This window comes from Caretta caretta, chromosome 12, assembly GCF_965140235.1.
Source record: "Caretta caretta isolate rCarCar2 chromosome 12, rCarCar1.hap1, whole genome shotgun sequence".
Taxonomy (NCBI): domain Eukaryota; kingdom Metazoa; phylum Chordata; order Testudines; family Cheloniidae; genus Caretta; species Caretta caretta.
The window spans coordinates 17,689,037-17,715,102 of NC_134217.1; the positions used below are offsets into that span (position 1 = coordinate 17,689,037).

General features: G+C 40.6%; 1 long non-coding RNA gene across 4 annotated transcripts in view; it reads left to right on the forward strand.

Annotated features, from left to right (window-relative positions):
- Positions 1-26,066, forward strand: part of LOC125620735 (uncharacterized) — a 213,498-nt gene that overhangs the window by 19,469 nt on the left and 167,963 nt on the right. For all 4 annotated transcript variants that reach the window (XR_007352299.2, XR_007352302.2, XR_007352301.2 and 1 more), the window contains exon 2: positions 12,807-12,894. This is a non-coding gene — a long non-coding RNA (uncharacterized LOC125620735). The remainder of the gene's footprint in view (positions 1-12,806; positions 12,895-26,066) is intronic.

A 26,066-nucleotide genomic window follows, 5' to 3' on the forward strand; every position in this document is an offset into this window, starting at 1 on the left:
AATCCTCCCAACACTTGCACCCCCCCTTTCCTGGGAAATGTTGGATAAAAAGCCTCACCAATTTGCATAGGTGACCACAGACCCAAACCCTTGGATCTGAGAACAATGAAAAAGCATTCAGTTTTTACAAGAAGACTTTTAATAAAAAATAGAAGTAAATAGAAATAAAGAAATCCCCCCTGTAAAATCAGGATGGTAGATGTCTTACAGGGTAATTAGATTCAAAAACACAGAGAACCCCTCTAGGCAAAACCTTAAGTTACAAAAAGATACACAGACAGAAATAGTTATTCTATTCAGCACAATGCTTTTCTCAGCCATTTAAAGAAATCATAATCTAACACATACCTAGCTAGATTACTTACTAAAAGTTCTAAGACTCCATTCCTGGTCTGTCCCTGGCAAAGAGCATACAGAGAGACACAAAACCTTTGTTCCTCTCCCTCCTCCCAGCTTTTGAAAGTATCTTGTCTCCTCATTGGTCATTTTGGTCAGGTGCCAGCGAGGTTACCTTTAGCTTCTTAACCCTTTACAGGTGAGAGGAGCTTTCCCCTGGCCAGGAGGGATTTCAAAGGGGTTTACCCTTCCCTTTATATTTATGACAGGCTATATTTCATAGATAAACTCATCCTTTATTATTCATAAGCAGAGCACTTGGGGGAAGTGTTTTTGAATAAAGGTGAAAGAAAATGCTCCAGAATGGTGGAAAACAAATTCACACTTGTATTTACAAAAACTGACAACCTCTAAGACTTTGGGTAAACATACATAGAATGGTAGTTGAATAGGGACCCTGAATGACTAGAAATGTCAAGACATATTTACAAATCATCTTTGTGAAGATCTCCTGATACACTCCAAATTCTCCTCTGCTATCTACACTGCTCCCCTTCCATCACTACAGCTGCCATCTTAGGCCATGTCTACACTATGAAAGTACTCCAATTTTACAGAAGTTGATTTTTGGGAACAGATTGTATAAAGTCGAGTCCATGCGTCCACACTAAGCATATTAATTCGGTGGTGTGCATCCACAATACCATAGCAAGTGTCAACATTCCAAGCGGTGCACTGTGGGTAGCTATCCCGTAGTCCCCGCTGCCCACTGGAATTCTGGGCTGAGCTCCCAGTGCCTGATGTGGCCAAAAATTTGTTGCGGGTGGTTATGGGTAAATGTCATCAGTCAACCCTCCCTCCCTCCATGAAAGCAACAGCAGACACTCATTTCACACCCTTTTCCCTGGACTGCCCGAGCAAATGCTATAGCACTGCAAGCATGGAGCCCCTTCAGCTCACTGCAGCAGTTATGACCATTGTAAACACCTCGCGCATTATCGTGCAGTTTATGCAGAACCAGCACCTGAAAAATCAGGCGAGGAGGCGACGGCAACACGGTAATGAGGACATGAACACAGATTTCTCTAAAACCGCGGTCCCCAGCAATTTGGAGATCATGGTGTTACTGGGGCAGGCTCATGCTGTGGAACACCAATTCTCGGCCTGGGAAACAAGCACATAGTGGTGGGAGCACATAGTGTTACAGGTTTTGGATGATTCCCAGTGGCTCCAAAACTTTTGCATGTGTAAGGGCACTTTCATGGAACTTTGTGACTTGCTTTCCTCTGCCCTGAAGTGCAAGAATACCAAGATGAGAGCAGCCCTCAGAGTTCACAAGCGAGTGGCAATAGTCCTGTGGAAGCTTGCAATGCCAGACAGCTACCGGTCAGTCTGTAATCAATTTGGAGTGGGCAAATCTACTGTGGGGGTTGCTGTGATGCAAGTAGCCAACACAATCATTGAGCTGCTGCTATCAAAGGTAGTGAGTCTGGGAAATTTGCAGGTCATACTAGATGGCTTTGCTGCAATGGGATTCCTAACTGTGGTGGGGCTATAGGGGGAACGCATATCCCTATCTTGGGACTTGACCGCCGGGGCAGCCAGTACATAAACCATAAAAGGGGTACTTTTCAATGGTGCTGCAGGAAGGGATTTACTTCCCAGACCAGAAAATAACTGTTGGGGATGTTGAAATGCCTGTAGTTATCCTTGGGGACCCAGCCTACCCCTTAATGCCCTGGCTCATGAAGCTGTATACAGGCACCCTGGACAGTAGTAAGGAGCTGTTCAATATTGGCTGAGCAAGTGCAGAATGGTGGTAGAGTGTGTATTTGGACATTTAAAGGTGCGCTGGCGCAGTTTACTGACTCACTCAGACCTCAGCGAAACCAGTATTCCCATTGTTATTGCTGCTTGCTGTGTGCTCCACAATCTCTGTGAGAGTAAGGGGGAGACGTTTATAGTGGGGTAGGAGGTTGATGCAAATCACCTGGCCGCTGAATACACGCAGCCAGACACCAGGGTGGTTAGAAGAGCACAGCAGGAAGCGCTGCGCATCAGAGAAGCTTTAAAAACCAGTTTTATGACTGGCCAGTGTACTGTGTGACACTTCTGTTTGTTTCTCCTTGATGAAAACCTGCCCCTTTGGTTGCCTCTAAATTCCCTGTAAGCCACCCACCCTCCCCCCTTCGATCACAGCTTGCTTGCAAAGGAAATAAAGTCACTATCATTTAAAAAACATGTATTCTTTATTAATTGATTATAAAAATAGGGAGATAACTCACAAGGTAGCCCGGGTGGGGTGTGGGAAGAGGGTAGAGGGAAGGAAAAGGCCACTTTAAAACTTCTTGAATGACAGCCTTCTGTTGCTTGGGCTGTCTACTGTGGTGGAGTGGTTGGTTGCCCAGAGCCTCCCCCCTGCATTCTTGGGTGTCTGGGTGAGGAGGCTATGGAACTTGGGAAGGAGGGAGGGTGGTTAAACAGGAGCTGCAGTGGCAGTCTGTGATCCTGCTGCCGTTCATGAACCTCCACCAGATGCTGGAGCATGTCCGTTTGATCCCACAGTAGCCCCAGCATTGCCTCATGCCTCCTCTGATCTTCCTGCCACCACCTCTCCTCATATTCATCGGCCACTTTCCTGTACTCTGCTATTGTGTCCCTCCACACATTCTGCTGAGCTCTGTCAGTGCCGGACGACTGCATGAGCTCAGAGAACATTTCATCTCACGTGCGTTTTTTTCGCCGCCTTATCTGAGATAGCCTTTGGGATGGAGGAGGGAGGCTTGAAACATTTGCAGCTGCTGGAGGGAAAAAAGGGGAGTGAAGTATTTTAAAAGATACAATTTACAGAACAATGGCTATACTCTTTCACAGTGAACAGCACTATTCACATTACATAGCACGTGATTTTGGTACAAGGTCGCATTTTGCATCTTATATTGAGTGCCTGCAGCTTTGGTGTTAGAGATCACAAATGCAGGGCTGGGTAACAGAATTCGGCTTGCAGGTGGCCATGGTAACCCATAGTCTTTCGGCTTCTGCAACCTTCATAACAGCAGTGCCCTCCTCTCCCATACCAAGTAAAGCACGTTGAGTTGGCCATTTAGTGCTGCGGTTTTCCTGTTAAAGTGCAGCAGCAGAAACCAAACTAACCCCTGCCCCTATCCAGTTCTCTGGGATGATCGCTTTTCCCCTCCCCGCACCGCGTGGCTGGTATCAGGGAAGATCCCTACTAGCCAAATGCGAACAGCTCAGCGCCAATGCCCCCCCTCCATGTGGCTAACTGCGGGGAGGATTTCTTTTTAGCCACAGGCAAACAACCCAGTAGGAACAGCCACCTCTGAATGTCCCCTTAATTAAATTCCCCTATTTCAACCAGGTTACCATGAACGATATCACTCTCCTGAGGATAACACAGAGAGATAAAGAACGGATGTTGCTTGAGTGCCAGCAAACACCAGGACCATACGCTGCCAGGCTTTGTCATGCAATGATACCAGATTACTTGCTACTAGCATGGCGTGGTAAAGTGTCCTACCATGGAGAATAAGGCTGCTCTCCCCAGAAACCTTCTGGAAAGGTTTTTAGAGTACCTCCAGGAGAGCTTCATGGAGATGTCCCTGGAGGATTTATGCTCCATCCCCAGATACATTAACAGACTTTTCCACTAGCTGTACTGGCCACTGAATGCATCCCAAGTCCTCAGGGGTACTTAATCACTAAAAAATGTTTGCTTTTATAATGTGTATTATATTTAAAAAGGTACACTCACCAGAGCTCCGTTCTTCGTCTTCATTCGGTTGGGAGGGTATTTCAGTCAGGGTAATAAAAAGATCCTGGCTGTCGGGGAGAACAGTGTGCTGTGTGCTCTCCTCAAGCTCTTCCTCCTCCTCCTCATCTTCCCCATCCACAAAATCCTCAGCCAAGGCGGAGGGTACCCCATCATCGGAGTCCACAGACAGGGGTGGGGTAGTGGTGGTGGCCCCCCCTTAAAATTGCATGCAGCTCAGCGTAGAAGCGGCATGTCTGGGGCTCAGTCCTGGAGTGTCCGTTTGATACTTTGGTTTTCTGGTACACTTGTCTGAGCTCCTTAAGTTTCACGTGGCATGTGTGTTGCGTCCCTGATGTAGCCTCTGTCCCTCATGGCCTCTGAGATATTTTGAAATGTTTTGGCATTTCGTCTTTTGGAACGTAGTTCTGATAGCATGGATTCCTCTCCCCATACAGCGATCAGATCCAGTACCTCCCATTCGGTCCATGCTGGAGCTTTTTTGATTCTGGGACTGCATGGTCACCTGTGCTGATGAGCTTGCCTGGACAAAGAGGAAATGAGATTCAAAAGTTCCTGGGGCTTTTCCTGTACACCTGGACAGTGCATCCGAGTTCAGAGTGCTGTCCAGAGCGGTCACAGTGGTGCATTGTGGGATAGCTCCTTGAGGCCAATACCTTCGCATTGCATCCACACTAACCCTAATTTGAAACGATGATGTCAATTTCAGCGCTAAGCCACTCGTTGGGGAGGAGTACAGAAATCAGTTTTAAAAGCCCTTTATGTAAAAAAAAATGGCTTCGTTGTGTGGACAGGTGCAGGGTTAATTTGATTTAACGCTGCTAAATCTGACATAAACTCATTGTGTAGACCAGGCCTTAGTCATCATGTCTACATCTACTTTTATATCTCACCACTTGCTATTTAGTTCACCATACGTATTGCATCCTTCTCAGTTCTTATACACAAATGATTAGCCACCATCACCGGTCATAATTTTTTGGGGTCTTTTATTAATGCTTCCATAAAACCATTCCCACAACATTATAGTATTGGGCCCAGGCCTACATTCCTCACATGCTCAAAACTCTCAATGAAGTCAGCAGGAGATTTTGATGAGCAAGGATCAGCCCCAGTATTTGCATTACTTCTGACTGCTGTCTTCTATTCTGACTGTCTGAGCCACAGCTATCATGCCGTCTTTGACAACTGACTCCACCACACCCTTCCTCTTTCTCCTCTGAATAAAACTACCCTCCAGCCATTCTATTGTTATAATGTTCTATTTTCTCTTATAAGATTAATTGACTTTAGCTTCTTATTCTCCTAGATTCTGTCTTCACCACCTTTGTCCCGAGAGTTCAGCTTTCTAGTGATTTCATAAGGAGTGATGAGAGAACTTCCAACTGTTCATCTGTCATATCGATCCATCTAATATCTTCTTGTACAGCACCCATCACAATGGTACATGGGTACAGAGAAATAAATAAAATGTTTATTACCCTAGTGGGACTGGAACTCATAAGCTTCAGCATTGCAAGTTGGGGACTGTAGCATAGAACCATGTAGCAAAACTGGATTGGACTGTTCAGACTAGACACACCTCCAAGTATCTGGATGCTTATGTAAAGCTTTATTAAGTTTATTTAAATCCGTTCTGTTATTTATGACCACAGCAATTATCATCAACTCTCTTATCCATGCTATATTCCCAGCTTAATTGCTTCAATGATTTCTGCTTCTGGATTGCGTGACCTGGAGACTGAAGTCTCTCCAGAAGCAAGTTCAACATAGGCAACAGCACTGTGAGCTTCTCTGTTACTGACCTGCCTTCCTTCAATGCTGATTGGAGGGAGGACCTATGAGAGGGACAGAATTTAATGCATGCTTCATGCCAATTCAGTCCTTGGCCTCTTTGCAGAGATGACCTACAAACAAGGGGGGGGCAATTGGTGCTAGTAATGGTGATAGTTTTTGTGATAGGAACAATGGTGTCTAATTGCTGCTGTAATATAAATAATACAAATAATTTGTCAAAAGGAGCTAAATGGGATCACCCACTTATTTCAGATAGGCCTCTGAATGGTGCTATAGTAATATCTTTACAACCACCAGCATCAATATCATGTATTTTTTTAAAATTACCCATTCTTATTTCTATGGATAGCACCTACATGCTAGTATTCTTCATGATTGCTACATATTCTTTAGCACTTTATGGTGTGCACAGTTCTACAAATCTGACCCCAAATAGCTTTATACTTACATTCCTTACTACCAATTTTCATTAGTGTTACTATAAGGGGAAAAAAATCACTCCAGTATCCTTTCTCTGTTCTTAAATAACATATTAGAATAATTAAAAATATGTAAATTAACTATTGGTCAATTAGTGACACCAGTCTGCAAATATGTGCCTGCCCCACAACACAACTCAGATCATAATCTCATCATGCTACAGTCTACCCTGTCACTTTTATTTGAACTTAATTTATTTTTTGTCTAATGCCGTTACTCAAAGAATTATGAGACAGGCATCAGCTGACAGCACCAGGGGAAGGATAGGTATTGACAATGACATAAAAGCAGAAAGGGAAGTAAAAGAATAGCCACTGTAGCATTTATCAGTATTTCACGAACAGACACAACTCTGGAATAAAATACACATTCAGATTGCAGTTTCTTTTTAAGATTGGGACTATACATCTGCAGGATCACAAAACAAGAGGTTTGTAACATATTGCCACACATTAGAGATCTTTTCCCATATTGTTATGAGCAGAATAAACATTTTAAAAGGCATTTTCCTTTCCTATACCCATGAGTATCTGGTTCCACTGATCATACCTCCCTGCACATAGGAGTACAGCAGCCACAGAGGTCACTGTAGCCTGGAAGCTGAAGTGGCAGCTGTGAAGGAGCTTTGTTGCTGCTCGGTAACCTGTAGGGAAGATCCTCTCCTCAGACTGCTGTAGAAGCCTCTTGCATAAAAGCCATTCACTCAGGCTGTAGCAGTGGAGAGGATTTACCTCTGGCAGCGTAAAGAGGAATTACTTTACATATTTGTAAAAGCCAGTCCATTCCAAATAAACTTGTTTCATATTTTTAAGACAAAAACATCTGGCTAGAGTACTCAGATAGTATCTTTTCTATGGGGCAGTGGCTAGGACACAAGACCTTGCTACTATTCCTTATTCTGCCAATGACTCACTGTGGGAACTCGAAGAAGGCCAAAATTTTCCACTAGCTTCAGATGCATCAATTTTTGGGCATCGCATGTGGGAAACCCAGAGGCTGGTTTTCAGAAGTGTGGAACACCACAGCCCCTGTTGGGAAGCTTTAATGTACATAGGTGACACTAAGCAACTTCGTTGGTGAAAACTGATCATTTAGCTAGGTGGATGTAACTGGGGAAAAGTAGTGTCAAGCCACTTTTCTTGGATGATTCCACAATTTTAAACCCTTGGCTGTGTTCTCTTAGAAGATCTGGTTTTCCTATAACTGTACTGAGTGAACATTGATTTGAATATTTTATTGGAAAGAACTGCAAAGAGGTTAGTGCCATTAAAGGGGAGTGTAATAGAAATAGGCCAGATAGGTTTTATACCAAATGGAATGGGTTGGAAAGCCATTATTATAATTAAAAGCAATATTCTAAACATTATTATAAAAACATGGAAAAATAACAAAATATTTTATTATAAATGATGTTTTCAACTCAGAAAATCACTCTTTTTTATTATTATTTAGGATTCTGCATGTTTTAAATGATCAGTTTAAATGTGTTCAGTTCCATACAGACATGAAATTAAAGGTACATAAGCCCAAATAAAAACATGTTCAATTGAAAGCTGCATTTTCAGACAAAGTAGAGTTCCATGCTAAAAAGGGAACAGAATTAGAGTATGCTGACACAGCTGACAGAAAAGTGATTTTAAAGGCAAAGAGTATATGGGACATTAAAGAAAAAGAAACACAGAGCAAGAGATATCCAATTAGCAAACATCTAGATATACCGAAAGGGACATTCCCAAAGGCATCCATACAGGGCCATGTCCAGGATGTGGAAAGAAAGAAAGATAACTCTCAAACTGAAGGTTGAACAATTTTTTCTCCTATAATTTTGCAATAATGTGATACATTTTGTGCGCTTGCCTCAAATCCTTAGCTGGTTTTCATGAAAGTGAAATGGCATTTCCCATAGGTAAACATACCTTTTTGACAGGTTTCAGAGTAGCAGCCGTGTTAGTCTGTATTTGCAAAAAGAAAAGGAGTACTTGTGGCACCTTAGAGACTAACCAATTTATTTGACCATAAGTTTTCGTGAGCTACAGCTCACTTCATTGGATGCATTCAGTGGAAAATCTTTTTTAACACACATGCAAATTTTGCCATAAAAATGGAAACCTTTTGTAGTGGTTTTTTCTCCTATAATTTTGCAATAATGTGATACATTTTGTGCGCTTGCCTCAAATCCTTAGCTGGTTTTCATGAAAGTGAAATGGCATTTCCCATAGGTAAACATACCTTTTTGACAGGTTTCAGAGTAGCAGCCGTGTTAGTCTGTATTTGCAAAAAGAAAAGGAGTACTTGTGGCACCTTAGAGACTAACCAATTTAATTGAACATAAGTTTTCGTGAGCTACAGCTCACTTCATTGGATGCATTCAGTGGAAAATCTTTTTTAACACACATGCAAATTTTGCCATAAAAATGGAAACCTTTTGTAGTGGTTTAAAGTCAGGAAAATTCAGCTTTGTTTGTTGTGAAATATTGGCATGTTTGCAAAAAAGAAAGAAAAAGCTGTATTTACTGGCAGAAATGGTAAAATTTTATTGTGGGCACATTCTTACAAATAGTAAATTCTTAGGCTATGGTGCTTGTGAAGTGACACTTGGCAGTTCCGTACAGTCTTGCTACCTAGGACTACAAAGTTAATGAAAAGATGAATGATCTAGCAGTTTCAGTGCAGCAGCCCCGAGTCCTAATCCCAATTCAACACCAAGGTGACTTCAGACCAATATGGGGCCCCATCAAGTCATTTCATTCGAATCTTCTCAGAGGCAAGTTCCATATGAACCTTCTCTCCCCAGCAGGCCCATCTGCCCAGACACCTGTATCATAGAACTGAGGTAAGTACATAGTTGGCATGGAGCTGGTTGAAATTTTTTTGAGAAAACTGCGTTTTTGACAAAGAAAATTTTAGGTTTTTCTCAATTTGGGGGAGGGTTTGAATAGAAATCCAAAAAACTCTACAGATCTTCTGATGAAAATGAAAACTTTTTTGTTTTCACCAAAGTTTTTTGTGAGAAATGAAACATGTTTCTTGAACGATTTTAGGTTGGCAATAGGCATTATGCCCAGATCTGGAGCCAGACACTGCAATTTTTACACCAGTATAAATCTGGAATAATTACGCTGATGTCATCTGCCAGTTTGGTCTTGTAATCACTAGAGAGAACCTTAGAGTGGGAAAGATTTTTGTGGGTCACAGTGTCTGTTGTCTTGTAGTCATTTGCACTGATGCAAAGGGAATGTTAAATATGATCAAATCAGAATGGTAACCATCTACCTGCCATTTATGACCATCAGTGTGCACTGTGGGGAAATGACTACACAAGCTGCAGGGTAGCAGAGAACTTTTCCTTCAGTCTTTCTTAGAAGTTCTCCCCAGGCTAATATCAGTAAAATAGTATTCCTTGGTTTGTTCCATGTAGGATTCTACAGTCCTGGGAGAGTCACAAATGAGCTGAAAAGTCATCTTTCCCTGCCATTTTCTGACTGGTCAAATTCACAGACTGGACCGCCGTTTATCTCTAGGAGACTGATTTAAAGCCTATTGTAGCCATATGTGATTCATATGTGAGAGACAGTTCCCAGGTACCTCCTGCTTCTGATCATGCTGGCAGCACTGGAAATCCCATCGTGTCTCAAAGTCCTAAGAGAACAATTTCAATTTTTTGATAATTAAAGTAAAATAAATGGTACCGCCCTTGTTATGCATTTGAATGAGGACTCTGGCATTTGATATTAAAAACAATTCATTTTCAAGAGAAAAAGCAGCCTCATATTGTCAACCTTGTTGCAGACTCATGCTGTCAAACCCTGGCTCACTGCAATATTTTATAACAAAAATGCCCATTTAATAGTTTTTAACTAAAAGAACTAATTTCCTTTTTATTTTTATTTTTGACATGTTTTACTTTTGAAGAATGACTGGGTTTTTGACAGGTGCATTAAGACATGCTACACTTACATGCTATTAATACTGTGGGATTTGGGAAATGTCTATGCATTGGCATATGTGACAACTTAGGGTATTAGTTAACAGTGAGACTGTCTGTAAATAGAATTTTAGCCATAACTGCTGACTTGAGCACTCAGTCAACATTTGCAATCAAGAGCTGAACTATATACAGAAAATAATACAATAGGGATACAAATTGGCATTGTACAGTATGTATTGGTTCAGTCTGAGTGCAGTGGTAATTGCAATATATTGAAGTTTTGTATTGTAATAAAAATAGAGACCATTAGTAGATACCATTTATGTCATTAGTATTTAGTGGTTGTGCGTTGCAGCTTTTTTAGTGCTCATAAAACTGTCTCTGCTTGCAGATATGTCACAGGACTGATATAAATTTAAAGGTTTAGAAATCTATAAGTCATAAAATACAAATAGTAAATAGGAACACAACATTATAGACAAAAACTTACATTAGGCATGCAGATGTTTATCTATTTGCATGTCTAGTGCAGAGATTAGCATAATGATGATCACATTTATATTACAGATGGACTTGATTAAATAGACAATTGTAAATAAGGTAAAAAAGAAGCATATTAAGTATGAGTAGCAAAGGGTTTTTTATGCCCCCAGAAAGGACTTTGTAAGATGTCGGAAGGTATTACCTTTGACAGTTTTGGATGTATTTATCTATTTCTAGGCTCTTTTAGTAGAGATGTGACAGTTGTTCTACTTACTGATATTTCAACTACCTCCAGCAAGTCACTGCTATCATTAACAACTAGGCCCAAGATCAAAGCACGGGGTGGTTTTTTGGAGATGCAGACGTAGAATAGGTGAGGGAGCAGTAACAGCGCAGGGAGCTGGGAGGTTAGTGAAATCCTGAGGTTGAGGTTAGCTGGGGTTTGTTTAGCAGTCGTCACTATGCCAGCCATCCTACAGGAGTTTGTACGATGGCTAGGACATCATGTCAGGGAGTGGGCACTGGCATAGTAGCATCGAAGAGAGGTGGGCTTAGGAGGAGGAGCTTTCCTCAACCAGCTGTCTCTACGGAAAGATAGAAAAATATATCAGGAAGGGGCAACCAGAATGGTTAGGTCTTTGGATGCTTTTTGATATGGTCATGACTGTGGGCTTGGGTTACTCAGCCCAAGAAATATTTGCAAAAAATTCAACTACCTGTAAGATCCCCTCCAGCACAGCCACCATCAAACCATCCCATTGCTTTGACTTCAGGAACACGACATTGCAATCCGGACTACAATTATTTAGGGGTCCCCAAGAGGCATTCAGCATAGGTAATCTCCCTTCCAGGATCTTCCAGGGAGTGCCCTGTTGTGCCCATTGCTTCCAGTTCTCCTCTGCTTTCCTCCAGCAGCAATTGATTTGTCTGCTCTGCACCTCTGGAGCAAGAGAATTTGAAACTTGTCTCGTGGGTCCCCTTCTCCCCCCCTCTCTGACCTTTTAAAGACTGGAAGCTCCCTGGAGCTTGTGTCAGAGTGTGCATCAGAAGAGTTGGAAATGAAACAAATTACACAGATACTAAAGAGAACAGAGGAACCTATGAAAACATTTCACTCATTGTGAGTGAAGTGACAAGAAACAGCAGATAGGGACTGCATTTCTTCAATTAATTTCCTCTTTCCAATCCTTTTTCTCAACATTTTAAAAATCTAAATCTTTATGAAAATTTTGGTAACCTTGGCTTCATCTTTCAATAGAACAGCTCTTGATGTCCAACTCCAACTCTAATTAAACAACGAATAAAGTTCAGGGTTTCTTGGGTACTGATTGTTAGCTGTGGAAGAGCTGATTGCCCCAAGGATAGTTAAAATGGTGCAGTGGTGTACCAGGCATTAGCTCCTGTTAAAACAACCAGCCAAAAGCAATTTGCAAGGGTTACAATTGAGACTGTTTTCAGCAGCTCTAGTAATAGCACAGAAGTGAGACGTAGGCCTTCAGGAAAAGGTGAATTTTACCCTCACTGATAACACTTCCTATGGCTAAAGTATTTCTCAGATATTGACAGTGGAAAGTGTTAAGCTGGAAAACTGATTGTTCCCTTACAAAGCCTGTTTTTGTGTCTGTTTATACACTCTACACAGTCAGAAAATGTTTAGAGATTTCCACTGCAAACTTCAAAGCATTCAGTGTGGCTATTTATATAAATCTAAATTCTAAAATCTTTTTGAAACTTTTGTCTTTCTTTCTGATTGTAAGATTCAGTATTTCTTTAGTATATTGAATATCGCCTGCTTTGAACATACAGTATGGCACAAAGTGATAATTTAGCACAGAGAGCTACCCTGCTGAGAAAAAATTCTAAAGGAAAATTGTTAGCACCAGAGGTTGGTTGATTTTAGAAATAAGGAAATAATTAAAGAACATAACATTCTTCTCCCAAGCTCTTTGGATGTCACTAAACTGCTCATTGTTTTATTTGTCTAATTAACAGATATCTCAAAATCCTGTGCCAGATTCTGCAGTGTTCTGTGCATGGACCTCCCATTTGAGGCACTGAGATCAGGATACCTGGGAAACAGGTGAAGTACAAAATAAAGAATATTGTTATATTTGGTGACTAGATCAGGGTGCACCTATTAGCATAGTGAATCTATGGGAGAGGCAGACATATTGACAGCTGTACTATTTTAAACTGGGTTCTTTTAAAACTATTCCTATCCTTTTGGATAGGATTTCTGCCAACGAGGAAGTGATGAAGGGCTTCATCTGGGTGTCTGCTGGTGGAATTTGACAGAATCCAGGAGTAAATCTGGCTATAAAATGGCAATATATTTACATTGCTATTGTTGTATCAAGTTTTATGGTAAATACATTTATCACTATATATAAGTACAATGTACTCTGTCATGTAGGATGTGTACCAGATAATGTTTGAGTCTGAATTTTGAAACCACAATGCTTGAGAATATCCAATATTAAGTAAACCGAGTTTGCCTGTCCTCAATGAAGATGTCTCTTTTGTGCTAACAGTTGTATGAGAAATACTGGAGATAACTAAAAAACATGTTTATAAATCATACTGTACAATACACACACATACGTATTAAGTCTCATGCTATGTAAGGTCTGGTAGTCAAAACAAACACTGGATACCTGGCTACAGATACCAAGATGCAAGGATCTAATCTGGTCTGAGCAATAGTTAACTGTGTGACCTTGGGCAAGCAGCCTGACCCCTTGTGGCTTACTTAATCCATCTGTAAAACTGGGAAGAGCCAGACTTCAATGACAAACAGATGCTGCATCTGAGTCAAGCCGTCTTGGGTAAATAAATTACAAAGAAGCTGATGGCACAATATAAGGGCTAATAAAGAGAAAATGTGAGTCTTTGTCTCTTATGCACACTTACCATTAAACTGGCAGCATACTGTGTTTACTCTTATTGGGCATGTTTAGTCTCATTGGGTATCCATCAGAACAGATGTGGAGACACTGCCGTTTCCTGCAGTTCAATGCAGTAAGATTACTGTGTTTAGTCTCATTGGAATGGATTCAGGCAAGCTTCAACGACTTGTTAATGAATCAATAAAGCATGTTCCCTTAGGTTTGTGATTCACCCAATTCATTAGAAACTGAATTGGGTGGTGAATATTTTTTTGGTAAATAAGAATTTTTTCCATAGTCCCTCAATTAAGATGTGGCTTCCTGGGATTCACAAAGCTTCATCAACTGTACTTTTAGACAGTTTACACACCCTATTTGGACTACAACAAGAATGGTGATAAACAATCTAAGTGTTGTTTTCCAGAAGGCTTTTCTGAACTCAGAAGACACATGGGGCTGGATCTTCAGGAATCAGAACAGTTCCACTGAAGTCAGCAAAGCTATGCTGCTGTATAACTGCTGAGGATCTGGCCCATTAAATCTTTGGCATGACCTAGGCAAGTGCGACGTTGAAAGAGGAAGTTTCCATAATGTTTAAAAATAATTGTTGCCTGCTTGCTTAGGGATATTCCTGGTATTCCTTATTTAGGATATTGAAACTGACAGATCTTGGCAGTAGAGATGTGTAAAATAATCACATACTCGAGAAACCTCTAAAAATGGTGGCTTCTTGTTAAATTGCACAGGCAAAGAGCAGATCTGTTTTGGTATAGAAAAGCGGTTTTAGAGCTGTTTTACATTCTCCAGCAGAATTCTGCAGAATTGGACTAATGATGACTAATGTACCTGGCTTTACAAGAAATAGTCCCAGAATTTCTTTTAAAAAATCTAAAACATTCATAAAATATACAATCTGTAACCTGCATGGCATATACAAAGTACATGGGGTGTGGTACAAAGGTTTAACAATGTGTGTTTGGGATGACTGGCATAACTCACTCCCTGGGTAATGTGGCACAGATTGTGGAATCCACTAGAACCTTTCTGTCACAGAACACTATCATATTTATCATATGGCTATTCAATTTATCACATGGTAGCACCTCCAAATATTTTATTTATATGTGTACAAACAGACATATATGGGGTGTGTGTGTGTGATAGATACATTCTTTGTATTCTGTATCAACATTAATTGTGTCCAAAAGCTGGGGGATAGGCTTGTGTGTACAGCACTCACTTTAACAATCTCATAAAGTAGAAATCTGTATTTACAAGAGCAAATTCTGAGGTGTCTGGGGAAACAGCGATGAGCCACAATGCTGAGCACAGACAAAAGCAGGGAATGAACAACAAACTCAAGAGCATGGCTGTGACAGTAATACTCATAAACACGGTGCTTTCTTAATAATGATAAATAATTAACAGTCATTCCCCTCCAATATATTGTTATAACACATTCGAGAGATATGAATAAATAATTGTATGCCTTCAGTTTAGACATGCTTTGAATAGGTTATTATAGCAAATCAACTGTTAGATAGATCTAACTCACTTGTACATGTCTACTGAATATTATAATATCTTATAATAATTCACTTGGAAAGCAATTCTATCAATCATTATTAAATGATTTACCTATGTTAACTTTAAATAAAATGTTTTATAAACCATCCTTAGCTCAGCTCAGCCTAAGTCCTGATTCTGCCTTGTTGTTTTCTCTTTGGGCTAGCTGTATACTTATCCTCTCTCATTATCCTTCCTGGATGGCTGTAGGAGTCTTTATAGTTACATTTTTCCCTGAAGGGTGGCTATAAATGCTATACATATAAAATAAAATATTATGTCTCTGCTTGTTACTGTAATGCATTAACGATATTGGTGGTACAGTGCTTAAGTGGATGGCTTCCAATTCAGTTTCCTTTATTACACAATCCTTGTTTGTGACCCTCCTTGTTGAGTTACCATTTGTGTCACAGGCATCACTGGTCAGGAATTTAATAGGGATGGGTGAACTTCACAAGATGTAGAGGTTTGTTTGGCTAAATTAACAGAAACCTGCATGGTTATCAAAAGCTTAAAGAAGCCTTCCTTTCCACACACCTAACCACCCCCTCTTTTATTTTTAAGTGTGAATCCTTCTTCACCTTTGGCAGCAGCAATCTTTGAGGGAGGCTTAGCAGCCATTCCACCCCCTAGAATCAGGTGGGAGTGCTCTGAAGCCAGCTGCTTTCTCTTTTGAATAATGCATGCCAAAGCTAGGAAGAAGTCAATGGGACTTAACCACGTGCCTAAAGTTAAGCATCTTTTAGGTGCTTTGCTGAATTGGGACTGTATGAGACTTCCACTGAGAAAACTGTGCTTTTGTAGCCATGTAGACTTCTCTGGGAAAGTTAATGTAGTAGCTGTAATGAGAATGTGACACATGGAAGAGCGGGTAAGAGATTGATCTTTGTTCCCAGTTGTACGACCTGAGTTGTTTTTGCAGTAGCTAAAGGTGACTTGATGCCAGTAATTCATGTGGATGTTCAAAAGGTCTTTCATAAAAGGGGCCTGGATCTTGAAGTTCTTAATACTTTCTTAGTCAATCAAAACTCCCATAAAAATCGATACGAGTATTGATTGAGTAAGGATTGAATAAAGAGAGCAGAACTTGACCAAGTATACAGAATACTAGAGGTAAGAGTCAGAATTTTGTTCTAGATTAAAATCTGGTTTAAGTGTTGGGAAATAAAGGGCGTGAAGAGCTGAGAGAGCTTAATGACTGCCCCAAGGTCATTATTATGACCAGTGACCAATTCTCTGGCCTGTGTTATAGAGGAGGTCAGCCTATGACCTAATAGTCTCTTCTCACCTTAATATCTATTAAATTTATTATGCTGAAATGAGGTTTGAGGTTTGCACAGGAATATCTCTGTGGGCTTACACAAACCTTGACTTGAGCTGGCTTCAGGGTTTGCAATACTTTTGTTGTGTTTGCACAAATCTGTATGGGCACTTTAAAAGATTGGGCGCTTAGAATCCTCTGTGGCAGCTCAGTGGAGATGTCTGCGCAAACAGATTGTTGGAGAACAATGAAACATGGATAGGAAGTTAACACTGAAAATATAATGCCATTCTCTAGAAACATGATACATTATCATTTAGATTGAAGGCCTGATCCAAAGCAAAACAAATGAACACCCCATAAAATAGTTTGACCTGGAAAGGGAGAAATTCCAGAGACACTCTTAAGGAGTTCACTAAGGACTTCACTATTCCTATTGATTTTTATGTGGAAGGTCTTAGATTATTACAGTGATGGGTAGCAGTATAAAATCCTATGACAGACAGACAAATAGGTAGATCCAAGGTCCCCACACATAGGCTGCATCTCATTTGACACAAGAGTTTGTCAAAAACAAAATCTTAAATAGATCTTTTACTGAAGTTTGTTTGATGGTCTGTTCCAGTATGTTAGATACTAAGTGATTACATCAAACATTTGCATGTATGTTTGACAACAGAACTACAGATTGTAGACTCAGTTCCAGATTTAGCTTAATGCTACTGCTGTGAATAATTTTTTAATAAATTCATTATTTTATCAATGTTCAATAGATGTTTTATGAAATCTAAATTAGATATTTGGGAATAATAACTTAATGGGTCACGGTTAGTGACATCCCCCAGGATAATTTATAATGAAGTTTCAAACCGTTAATAATCCTTAATTCATAAATAAAACATTAAGGTTGAAATAAATGGAAAAAATACTAAAATAAGATGTGTGATCTTTGAACACTGGTAAATACAGATGCATAACCTGCTGGGATTCTCATATGTTAATGCACATAAGCACTTAGCCATAAGAGTTAGAAATGCTTCACTTGAAGTCTACTGTTTTCAGCCTTTAACATTTAAATCATGCTGCAGCTCATATACCCTTCCCTCTGTGCTCTCACTGCTGTGTGCTCTGTGCTAGTCTCAGATACCTCATCTGGGAAGTGGGATTATTGTCAGAATACCATACTGACCTTTGGGGCATTTTAATGAGCTGAAAGGAGTGGGCCACTATGGACTGCAGCAGAATGGTTCTGGATCCTACTATTGAAGAATAGGGGGAAGGCAGGCCATCTGCTCCTCCAAAGAAGCAGCTTAGGGCTTTTTCAGGGGCAGGAGGGAAGCTAGCTTTCTAGTAGTGAATATCCAGGAGATGTCACCACACCCGTTTACCCCTACTAGCTACTCCCATTCTCCATACAAGGCTGAGGTGGTTTCCAGGCAACCATGGTTACATTCCTGCAGGGAGGCGGGAAGACTCCTGGGGCCCTCCCTCTGGAGAGGACACAACAGTTATATGAGTGGGGGGATGGAAAGTGGGGTTGGGTCTAATATCTCCTTGAGAGAGGGAAGAGGGAGCTATGTCAAGAAAGGGTCCATTAGCAAACACTTTCAACCTTCCCTTTCTTTTTTTTGCTTTACTACCATTGCTCACTCATTATTCCTTATTGTTACATTTCTCTTTTCTTATGGCTTTTTCTGGATCGCCAGTCTCCTACAGAGATCATAAGGGATACAAAATAGCTGCTTCATGAGCATAATCATTGCAACCACCTTGGCCCAGAAAAGACACAGCTAAAGCTTGAGGGGTGCTCAGTACCTGACTTCAACGGGGAGTTGCAATTGCTCAGCACTTCTTAGCATGTTGCCAATATTTAAAAAGGTCAAATCATATAGCTGGGTAATAAACATGTGAAGTAACAACAAAATTTTCAAGCCCAGTGTCTAAAACTAGGCATCTAAAGATTGTCTTTTGTGGGAGCACCTCTGAAAATCAGGCCTTGGGGCTCTGAAATGCTACACAACACAACACAAAGTGCAACACAAATAATAATATGGGTACCCAATATAGATTTAGGTACTGAATTTTAGGCACACATGGTGAGTATTTTGGCCTAAAATCCTTCCTGATGGTTGATATAGAAATGTATTTTTGATTATAGTAAACCCAAAAGTCACTCCAATTTGTTCTTCATACGATATATTTTTGAAAATAATAAAAATATTACACACAATAAATGAGACTGGTTATTCACTGGGTGGAACTTTCTCTGATTTTCCTGATGCAAATTCCTGATAATTATTGAACTGCTGAAGGGTCACATGCAAGAAATCTGGATACAGAAAACAAATTAGATGTTTTGTTGACAAAAGACCTTGGTTGCTAGGAAGAGAGCTGTCAAGTGTCTGTTTATATGGGGTTTATTGTCAGTGTGGAGTAAATGCAGTCTTGTCTGCCTTTTAGATGTTGTTTCACTGCATAGTGAAACTATTATATATTTAATCTAATGAAAAAACAATAATCCCATAATTCTTCCAAAATTAATGTGAATTACAAAGTTTGCAATGAAAAATGCTTTATTATGCAACCATAAAACTGCTTGCTATACATTTCTGAATATTTGTGTAATTATAGTTTTGCAGATGAAAGAGCTGAAGAAAAGGCAACAATTCAGATTATTTTTTTCTTTACGTAGACAGGGAAAGATGCAAAAGACATTTGATTGCCAGTCACAGTCCATGAGAATGCACACACAGGTGCTGTTACTTTTGAAAATCACCTGGGATACCTGACAATGCTAAAAGCATGCCAGCTGACTTGCAAAACATAGACAGTTGCAGGAGTAAGGTGGGAGATGAGCATGGGCTCCTCCATGACCCATACCACCTGGTAGGGCATCTAAAAGTTAGGCAGTGCAATGCTGAGTCTAAGTCCCCTTTTTGGATCCAACCCTTAAGAGCTTAATTCTCTTTGAAAGCCATGGGATTTAGAGACCTAAGGGAAAGATTTTTGATGGTATTTAAACACCTAAAGATAGAGGATTCTTGGGATTTTTAAAAGCACCTAAGCAGATTGGGCACCTAAGTCCCATTGACTTCAATGTTAGGAGCCTAACCTGCCTAGGTGCTTTTGGGTGTCCAGTGGGATTTCAAATACCTTTCTAAATCTGGCCCAAAGTGGAAGATATTGGGAATTGCTATAAAGATCATGTCTGATGCATAAGTTTAGACAGGCTGAGATGAGTCTTATGCTGACATGGCTGTCTTTTGGCCTAGCCTTTTTTTGGCTTGGATATTGTTTATATATAAACCTTCTTAAGTGATGTGTTCATAAGTTGCTATGTGGGGTGAGGTTTTGACCACAGGATGTGCTTAAATTGAAGGACAACAGATATACAAAATGTGCTGCCAGAAGACAATGCCTATTCCCCATATAAACAGGGAAGTCCCCAAAAGTCCCTGTGCGGAGTAAAGGGTAGAGCAGAATAGTGTAGACAGCAAAAGTTATGCCAATAGAAGCTTAAACATGCCTATTGTCTGAGTTGCATAAGACACATAATAGTCGTAATTCTTAGTGACTGGAAGAGAACTAATTAATATGTAATTTGGATGTGTATAAAAAGCGGTAGATTGTAAGAGGTAGTCAGAGTACCATAGGAAAAATCCATTGTGACTCACCTAGCCTCTGGAGAAGGTAACTGATCACTATCTTTCTCTGTATATCTCATCACAAGGTACACTTTTGGTTCAAATAAAAGTTTGAAATTAATAAACCTGAGTGTCCAGGACCAAGTATGTGGCATTCTCACCAACAGAGACCCAATGTCCATTCCACTCTCTGCCTGAAGTGGAGAAAGGATTTGAACATCGGTTTCCCCCATCGCAGGAGAGTGCCAGAACACTGGGCTGTGAGGTAGTTTTGATGAAGGTCTGTCTTTCTTGTTGAAGCTGTTCCATTGCATATAATTTAAATATTCACTGGAGGTAGGGAGGCTGGAACATGAGTCTCCCATATCCCAGGTGAGTGCTCTAACCACCTGGCTAAAGATTATACTGGGCCACTGCCACCACCTCCTCCAGTTGACATTTTTTGTGTGCTCAGAGCATGCCTCCATGATTGGCCCCCAAAGGCAAGACAGGTGGGGGAATGCCTAGGTTGTGATTGCTCTTGGGGCATAGGTATGAGTTAGGTGCTGAGTTGCTAGGCTGTCAGGACTTAGGGCTGTGCACACACCTAGTCATCTTCATGTCTCAGGGACTTCAACAGTGGAACCTTAGGTGGCGACAGTGTTAGTGAGTGAAAGTGGTGCCTAAATTTTGAATTTAAGTGCCTAAGGTGACAGTCAGGAACCTAATTCCCCCTTGTGAATCCCACCCTTAGGTGCTTTTGAAAATTATACCCTGAGGCCCAGATCCCCAAAGGTATTAAGGCTTCTAACTTCTGTGGGAGTTGGATGCTAAATACCTTTCAGCATGTGGGCCTAACTCACCCACTCTGTGATACAGCTTTGCTCCACAAGGTTTGGAAGATGAGGAAACCTGAGGCTGGTTTTGACCCTGGGTTTCACATGCCAAAGTATGCCATTCTGTCCCTAAGCAAGAATCTTTCTCCTTTTGTTGGTAAAAAATGATTCAAATGTCAATTTTCAATGAAGCACTCTATCCTGCAGTCCTTATGCAGATACAACTCCTGTTAACTTAGTAGGAGTTTGTCAGTGTAAAAACTATAGGATTAGATCTTAAATTTTTATTTAAGCTATTTGTTGCCCTCTGTACACATGGTGCATGTCTATAAAAAGCAAGACCCATGGGAATATATCACATCATACAGTTCCATGCCACATTTGTGTTATGCAGTGTGGCAGAAGACACACAAAAAATGCATAGCTCTCCAAATAGGCAATAAATGTATGTAAGAACGTAAGAGCTGCCATGTTCAGAAAGATTATGGTTCATCTTGCCTGGTATCCTGTTTCCAACAGTGGTCTGTATCAAAGCCTCCGGGGAAGTGTACAGAACAGGGTAATTATGGAGTGATCCACCTCGTCTTCCACGCCGAGCTTCTGATAGTCAGATGTTTAGGGTCACCTCAAGTATGTGGTTGTGTCCCTGATCATCTTAGGTAATAACCATTGATGGACCCATCTTCCATGAACTTGTCCACTCCTTCTTTTCCAAACCAAGTTATACTTTTGGCCATTCAACTTTCATGGTGATGAGTTCTAAAGGTTAGCTGTGTGGAAAAAGTATTTCCTTTTGTTTGTATTTTGCTGCTTATTTATTTCATTGTGAAATCATGAACCAAGTGACCCCTGGTTTTAGTATTGTATGAAAGGGTAAATCTTTTTCCACACCATTCATGATTTTATAGACCTTTATCATATTCCCCTTAGTAATCAGGTTTCTACACTGAGCAGCCCTAATCTTGTTAGTCTCTCCTTGTATGGAAGCTGTTCTATACTCATGATCATCTGTGAACCTTTTCCAGTGCTACTAAATTCTTCTTGAGAAGGGGTGACCAGAACTGGATATAGTATTCTAGGTGTGGGTGCACCATGGATTTATATAAGGGCATTATGAAATTTTCTGTCTTATTTTTTATGCCTTTTGTAATAGTTCCTAACATACTGTTAGCCTTTTTGACTTCTGTGGAACACTGAGTGAAAGTTTTCAGAGAACTATCCACCGGGACTCCATGCTCTCTCTTGGGTGGTAACAGCTAATTTAGCCCTCATCATTGTATATGTGTAGTTGGGTTTTTTTTCCAACGTGGAACATTTTGCACTTGTCAACATTAAATTTCATCTGCCATTTTGTTGTCCAGTCACCCAATTTTATGAGATCCATCAGTAACTCCTTACAGTGTGACTTAACTAGCTGGAATAATGTTGTATTGTCTGCAAACTTTACCACTTCACTCTTCACTCCCTTTTCCAGGTCGTTAATGAATATGTTGAACAGCACAGGTCCCAGTACATGTGTTTGGGGGATTCCCTTTGTTGTTCACTTCTCTTCATTATGAAAACTCACCATTTTCCCTACCCTTTGTTTCCTATCTTTCAACCAGTTACAGATCCATGACAGGAAGGTCTCTCTTATCTCATGGCTATTTAGTTTTCTCAAGAGCCTTTCGTATGGGACCTTGTCAAAGGCTTCCTGAAAGTCCAAGTACACTATATCAACTGGATCACCCTTGTCCGCATGCTCGTTGATTCCATCAAAGAATTCTAGTAGATTGGAGAAGGCAATATTTCCCTTTAAAAAAGCCATGTTGGCTTGTCCCCAATAAATTGTGTTTATGTGTCTGATAATTCTGTTCTTTAATATAGTTTCTATCAATTTTTCCATTACTGAAATTAGGCTCACCAGCCTATAATTGCCAGGATAGCCTCTGGAGCCTTTTTTAAAAATTGGCTATCTTATTATATTAGCTATCTTCCAATAGTTTAGTACAGAGGCTGATTTCAGTGCTAGGTTACATATCACAGGCAGTAGTTCTGCAATTTTGTATTTGCATTACTTCAGAACTCTTGGGTGAATACTATCTGATCCTGGTGACTTATTACTGTTTAATTTATCAATCTGTTCTAAAACCTCTTCTAGTGACACCTCAATTTGAGACAGTACTTCAGAGTTGTCACCCCTTTGAGAGCTATTCTTTTTGGGTATCTCCCCCACATCCTCTGCAGTGAAGACCAATGCAAAGAATCCATTTAGTTTCCCTGCAATAGCCTTGGTTGTTCTTGAGTGCTGCTTTAACACCTTGGTTATCTAGTGGCCTCATTGTCTGGGGGCTTTCTGCTTCTGATGTACTTAAACATTTTTACTGTTAATTTTCACATCTTTGCAAATAGCTTCTCAAATTATTATTTTTTTTGGCCTCTCATATTATATTTTATTTGCCAGAGTTTGTGCTGCTTTCTATTTTCCTCGTTGACTTCCAAATTTTAAAGGACGATATTTTACCTCTATTGGCCTCCGCTACCCTGCTGTTTAGTCATGGTGGCATTCTTTGGTCCTCCTGCTGTCTTTTTTGATTTGGTGTATACATTTAGTATGAGTCTCTATTTTAGTGTTTTTAAGTAGTCTTCACGTTGCTTGCAGGCATTTTATCCTTGTGACTGTTCTTTTTAATTTCCATCTAATTAGCATTCTTATTCTGGTATAGTTAGCTTTTTAAAGTTACACGTTACTGTGGGGGGTTTATTTATTTATTTTTGGTATTTTTCCCTCTACAAGGATGTTAAATTTAATTACATGGTGGTCATTATTACTGAGTGGTTCAGATAAAGTTACCTTTTGGACAAGATCCCGTGCTCCACCTCGGACTAAACCAAGAACCGTCTCTCCCCTTGTGAGTTCCACAACTAACTGCTCCAAGAAGCAGTCATTTTGTGGTGTCTAGAAATGTTGTCTCTGCATCACACCATGAGGTGACATTTACCCAGTCAATATGCAGGTAGTTGAAATCACCCATTATTACTGTAGTTTCTGATTTTGAAGCCTCTAACCTCCCTAAGCATTTCACAATCACCGTCACCATCCTGGTCAGGTGGTTGGTAATATATTCCTATACTGCTATACTCGTATTGTTCAAGCATGGAATTTCTATCCATAGAGATTCTATGCTGCAATGTGATTCATTTAAGATTTTCAGCTTATTTGACTCTGGGTTTTTTTTTTTTTAACATTTAGTGTGAAATCCCCACCAGTGCAACCTACTCTGTCATTCCCATATATTTTGTACCCTGGTATTACTGTGTCCCATTGATTATCCTCATTCCACCAAGTTTCCACAATGCCTATTATACCACTATCCTCATTTAATGCCAGTTCACGCTGTCTGGTGTGGCTTACGACTGTGAGTGCCTACCTCAGGGCAGTCTGTCAGAAAACAGGGCAGATACTCGAAACGGATGATGTGTTCTATAATTAGATTTCACCAAGCCAGTAACAAATGTGAACTCCTGGATGACTATACCAGTGATACTATATACTAAGCCCCTCCTCCCTACACCATCATCTCATCCACACATTTAGACTGAAATTCTGCCTCTCTAATACTCTTTGTCCTTGAGAAGTTAGGTACAATTTCAGGACTTAATATTTATACTTGTATGGTAAGACCTGACTTATCTCCCACCTTCTGAAAAGCTGAGCATCTTTATTATAGAAAATTTCAGTTCTGTAAATCTTTGTTGTTCATTGTAAGGAAATTCAGGCTTTCTGCTTCAAGTAATAAAGCACTTACATTCTTAGACTTTTATTTGGTTTGTCTGCAATGAGCAAGACTAGAATTCTGGGTCAAGCATCCCACAGAGGCACTCTACCAAACTGATCGCTGCTGATCATTTGCCCTTGTCTACCTTTTAAAACATTTCTATTGTTACACATCTTCATTCTGTGCTTTCTTTTTTTGTTGAGGGTCATGAAAGTGAAACAGAAAACAAAAGAAACTACCAGTCACATCTAGGCATCTTCAGGCACCGCCCCTGCAGCTTCCATGGGCCGAGGTTCCCAGCCAATGGGAGCTGCGAAGCCAGCACTCTGGGCGGAGACAGCATGCAGAGCTGCCTGGCCACGCCTCTGCCTAGCAGCCGAGAGAAGGGGATGTTGTCGCTTCCGGGGAGCGCCCCCACGTAAGCACCGCCCAGAGCCTGCCTCACCCTGTCCTATATCCCAACATCCTGCCCCCTCCCACACCCAAACTCTGCTGCTGCGGGGGAGGGGCAGTGACCCAAGACTGCCCCAGCAGTGGCCGGTGAGCCTAGAGCAGGGGCTGCCTGAGCTGTCCCTGAGCCAGGCACACCGGCCTCAGCAGAAGTCACAGAGGTCACAGAATCTGTGACTTCTGTGACCTCTGTGACAAATTCGCAACCTTAACTATCAACAGTGAACAAAATCCCTGTAAAATCCTGGCATTGGAACCACACCTGGGCCAAATACTATGGTGCTTTAAGTTAGAGGTGTGGCCTGATTCTCTACTGGTTTTACAGTGGTGGCCCAGATCACAATGCAACTCAATGACAAAACTCACATAAGAGCTCAAGAGTCCTGATACCCAGCCCCACTTCCATCCAATGAGCCATACTGTCTCCTTTATATGTTCTAAATGGCTAGCTCCAATCCTGTTCTCATCGATGTTCAGACTCCTATGGACTTCATTAGGATTTGGATCTGGCTATTAAAGGAGGAGGATTAAATATTTAAACAAGATGCTACACATCCCTTGTCTTCACATGAGACTGAGTAAACGGATAGATTAAATTACCAACTTCACTTGTTTTTGCTGAGACTTTGCTCTAGAATTTGATGGTGATGCAACTTTATGGCAGCACAATTTTCCTTGTCAAATTCTGTATTTTAGTTCCAGATGGGAAGTGGGGATGGGGAAGTCAGAGTGCGCCATCTGTAATATACAACAGGAATTGTATGCGTGGTGATTCAATTTAAATGTTCAGAGGGGAAAATCTAACCTAGGCATTTTATGCACCAAAATATTATGTTAGCCATAGGACAGAAACAAAGGCCACATTGTGTCTGT